The sequence below is a fragment of the Ornithorhynchus anatinus genome, chromosome 5, assembly GCF_004115215.2.
Source record: "Ornithorhynchus anatinus isolate Pmale09 chromosome 5, mOrnAna1.pri.v4, whole genome shotgun sequence".
NCBI classification, from domain to species: Eukaryota; Metazoa; Chordata; class Mammalia; order Monotremata; family Ornithorhynchidae; genus Ornithorhynchus; species Ornithorhynchus anatinus.
In genome coordinates this window covers 51,102,900-51,108,116 of record NC_041732.1, presented here as the reverse complement: position 1 = coordinate 51,108,116, position 5,217 = coordinate 51,102,900, and positions in this window count along the sequence as shown.

Here is a 5,217-nt window from a genome sequence, read left to right as displayed (position 1 = left end):
ATTCTACAACAAATTTTCAGGTTGGACACAGTCCTTGTCCCTCATGAAACTCACAGTCTTATTCTCCATTTTACAGATAGGTAACTGAAGCTTAGAGAGGTTAAGTGACTTTATCGATTGATTTAGGGTGGGTTGGACAAAACCTGGGTTCTAAGACAGCCAAGTTACTTAGAGATAGATTTGAGGAAAATATGCTAGTGAAAAGGAATGTACAAAAATGGAATAAGACTCCCAGTTGAATATGTTCAAGCCTAATCACACGAAAGATATACTCTGTTCCCAGGACTTTGCCTCTTTAAAGTACATCTCTGAAGCACTCTAAAGCCAAATATGTATCCAGATCCTCACAGATTTCAAAGGCAGAAAACAGAGGTCGACACCAAAAAGAAGTTGTCAAAAAAGAAACTAGAAATGACATTGGGTTCATTAACACTAACAGAGTTCTCTATAATTTCAGATTCATGATTCAGCATTTCTTGGTGTCAATCATTTATAGTAATTAAACAGTGAGATAACACCAAACTTGAGTAGGCTAGAAATAAGCATGGGGCTGAAAATGAGTGACCCAAATAGATTACAGTTGAGGTGCCGTACCAAACCGATTTCTCAGGCTATGGAGACTTCAATCTCCCAGGTTATCAGTTCAAATCCAGTCTGTTTCAACAGAAACCAAAGATTTCCCCTCTGTCCTTCTGATCACGGTAAATGAACACCACTATCCTCTCTGTCTCACAAGCCCATAACTATAGGATTGCCCTCTTTTTTCATGGTATTTTTTAAGCCCTTACTTTGTTTCAAGCACTGTTCTGAGTGCTGGGGTAGATAAACCTAATCAGGTCAAAGTCCCTAACCCACATGGGCATCACATTCTAAGTAGGAGGTAGAATAAGTATAGAATCCCCATTTTACAAGTGAATAAACTGAGGCACAAAGAAGTTGAGTGACTTGCACAAGATCTGGGCTCTTTCTACTAGGCCACACGGCTCCTCAATTCATGAGGACTCACCTCTCTCACTCAGCCCATGTATTCTGTTACCAAATCGTGTCAGTTTTACCTTCACAAGGCTAAAATCTAGATTTTTCTCTCTATCCAAACTGCTTCTATGCTGAACCAAGCATTTATCATATCTCACCTCGACTACGTAACAAACTCCTCTCTGATCTCCCTGCCTCCTAGCTCTTCCCACTCCAGTCCTTAACTCTGTTGCTCAGATCATATTTCTGAACAGAGTTCAGTCCACGTCTCCCCACTCAAAGACCTCCAGTGATTACTCATCCACCTCCACATCAAACAGAAACTCCTTACTACCCGGCTTTAAAGCACTCCATCAGCTCTCCCCTTCCCACCTTGCCTTGTCCATCTCCTACTACAACCCAATCCCCACACCCACTCCTCTAATGCCAACCTAGTCACTGTACCTTGTTTGTATCTATCTCACCACCAACCCCTCTCCCATGCCTCCTTCTGCCCTGGAACTTCCCCTTAATTTAAGGCAGACCCCCACTTTCCCCACCTTCAAAGTCTTATTAAAATTACATCTCCTCCAAAAGGGCCTTTCCAACTAAGCCCTTATTTCCCCTATTGCCTCTCTTTTCTGCATGAATTATGCTCGTGGAGCCGTACCCTCCAAGCACTCGGTATTCACCCCTACAAGCGCATTTCCATCTAGACAGTAAGCTCCTTGTGAGCAGGGACCCTGTCTACCGACTCCTTTGTATTGTACTCTCCCAAGCACTGAGTACAGTGCTCTGCACACAATAAGTGCTCAATCAATACATTTGCTTGGTTGGAAGTGGCCTGGACTCTAATAATTTGGACTTTTATTAGTTGTCTATGTGCTAAGCACTATGATAATCAGATCAAACATAATTCCTTTTTTAAATAGTATTTGTTAAGCACTTACAATGTGCCCGGCATTGTATTAGTTGCCTGAGGTCACACAGGCAAGTGGCAGAGTCAGGATTAGAACCTACATCCTTTGGACTCCCAGGACTGTGCTCTTTCCATTAGTCCACACTGCAGGGCTTCACTATTTAGGATAATTGCCCCCATTTTACAGCTGAGGAAACTGAGGCCCAGAGAGGTTAAGTGATTTACCCATAGTCAGTAATCCCATGTTCATCTCACTAGGCCCCAGGATTCAGTAAATAAGAAAGTGTTTCAATAATTTAATAATAATAATAATGTCAGACTCACCTTAAACTGTAAGATCCTTGAGGACAAGGGATTGTGTCCACCACTTCTGTTGTACTCTCTGAAGCATTTAGTACAGTTCTCTGCACACAGTAAACTGTCATTGATTAATTGATTAGGTTGTATTGCCACTAGTGCTTCTAGGACTATAAATCCCAGAAACACTTATGGCAATTTATGGCAACTGAACCTAACACAACACCATGTTCAAAAGATCTGATCGTGGGGCATTGGGCCTGAAATAAGATGGCCCCTAAAGCTGGATATATCCAAGGGGAGCTATAGGACCCCCTTAACATAAGATGAGTTACAGGCATGAGGCAATCACCAAGGCCAAAGAGCCTCCAAAAGACTCCACCTCCTTCACCTCTCACCCTTCTGTGAGAAGGTAAAAAAAAAAGCTTTCAAAAACAGGGCAGTTGCTATAACTCTGCCCTCTCCTCTGCCCAACAGCAATACTTCTCCATTCTCATTGGCTCCCACACCCAAGGTCTATGACAGCTGTTTCAGTCCTTAAACCCCCTCCTCAAACTCTCTCTCCACCCCACACTTCAGTCTAATGACTTTGCCAATGAGTTCATCAAAAAAATTGAAGACAACAATTCTGATCTCCCTAAAATCTCCCCTACATCTCTCCAGTCCTTCCCCTTTTTTGACTTTCCCATCTTTCCTAACAGTCTCTCAAGAGGAGATCTCCTGCCTCCTCATAAAATGTATCACAAGAATAGAAAGTGGGCAATGAACAAGTCTCATCTTAAGGAATGATGGAGAGTAGGTTCCAAAGATCACAGTGGTGTTGAATCATGGGTAGGTTGGGATAAGGGGAAAGAAAAAGACAGGTATAAGATGTTAGAAGATGTTGAGAAGGAAGAGGGGCTTCACAGACCAATACAGAAAATAACAGAGATGGGGAGAGAGCAGAACGAAAAGAGGAGACAGAGTGGGCAGACCATTAACAACATAGGGTTCAGCTGCTTCATCTCAAAATCTACTCCATCCACCTGTAACTATGACCCCATCCCTTTGATCTTTTCAAAACACAGGGCCCCTCCTTTCTACTCTCCCTGACTGCCATCTTCAACTGTTCACTTTTGAATGACTTCTTCCCCACTGCTTTCAAACATATTCATGTAACCCCTATCATAAAATACCCTCCCTTGACCTTCCAACACCCTCTAGCTATGCTTCCCAATTCCTACCATCACAGGTCATCCTTTTCTTTCCATCCAAACTGCTAACACACCGATCCAAGCACTTATCATTTCCCCTCTTAACTACTGCATCAGCCTCCTTGCTGACTTTCCTGCCTCCTATCTCTCCCTGCTCCAGTCCAGACTTCACTCTGCTGCCCATATCATTTTCTAAAAAAAAAATTCAGACCATGTACTGTCTCTCCTCAAAAATCTCCAATGGTTGGTCAAACATCTCTGCATTAAACAAAAACTCCTTGACATCAGCTTTAAGGTACTTAATCAGCTCTCCGCATCCTATTTTACTTCACCTATCTCCTACTCCAAATCAGCCCACACAGTTGGCTTCCATAACACCAATTTAGTCAGTGCACCTTGATCTCATCTTATGCATCTATCCATCTGTAATTTATTTAATGTATGTCTCCCACTCTAGTTTTATAACCACCTTGTGAACAGGGATTATGTCTTCCTACTCTATTGTATTATACTCACCCAAGGACTTAGTACCTTCTTCAGCACATAGTAAGTGCTCAATAAATACCATTGACTGATTTTCAAGAATCACATAGGTACCCTATTCTATGTTTCATCCATGAACCTTCAATCAACCTCCTCTTGGGCAAAATACAGCTGCTGCTTAATAGAGCATCTCAGCCAACTGCAAGGAGAAGAATAGTTTGTTCCTAATTGAAACAATGAGAGTAATTAGTAGATAAATGTAATTACCTAAATTAGACCCTGGCAGGGACACTCTGACTCAAACTGGATGCCAAGAGTTCTTTAATGGCCACTCAAAGAAGGTTTCTTTATTAACAAAAAGAGAAATACATTTTCAGAAAAAAAAAGTTTCTGGACACAATTGTGGTTTTCTTCTAGGCGCAGTGAAATAGATGTTGCAATACTAGAAAATTCTCTGCACTTTCTCCAAATAAACCCCTGGGTCTAGATTCTACAGATTTTTTTATAGACAATACACTTTATTTTGCTAATGTAGAAATGGTTTCTGGTACATTCAAACTATGCTTCATTCTACATATCCAGTTATTTTGGGAATCATCAATTTATCTTTAGGTGTTGACTTTGCCCAGAAAAACCGACAAGAAATACTGACAGTGGAATTCACTTACTTTTATAAGTCTCCTGTGAGAAAGATGAGCAAAACTGCACTTAGGATTTTGAAGAGAAAACTTTCACCTGGTTTGTAGCCTAGTAGAAAGAGTATGTGCTTGGAAGTCAGAGGACCTGGGTTCTAATCCCAGCTCTACCATTTGCCTACTGTGTGACCTTGTGCAAGTCACTTCACTTCTCTGTGCCTCAGTTTCCTCATCTGTGAAATGAGAGTGAATTACCTGTTCTCCCTCCTACTTAGCCTGTGAGCTCCATTTTGGACAGGGACAATGTCTGACATGATTATCTTGATTTTATTCCCATGCTCAATATTTAATCAATGGCATTTTTGCATACTTACTTTTTGCAGAGCACTCTGTAGTGCTTAGTCCATAGTAAGTGCTTAAATACTACAATCATCATTATTAGCATTGCTATCTGAAAGGGAGTCATTTAATTTGGAATGAAAGTAGCTGTCGGAAACCAGGTCTAGGGGCACCAACTAGGACTTTGACTGTCTCCTTGGGTCTGGTTTAATATTTTTGACAAGATCATGTTCCAAAGTGACACCATTTTCTATAGGCTGTATCCTACACATTTGAGCTCCTCCCAAGGATTATAGGAAAGTTCAGGGAATAATAATAAATATGAAACAAAGCAAATGGTGAATCATCAAACTCCCAGAAGTGAGCACTGAACAGAAAGGAAGCCACGTTGAATTGC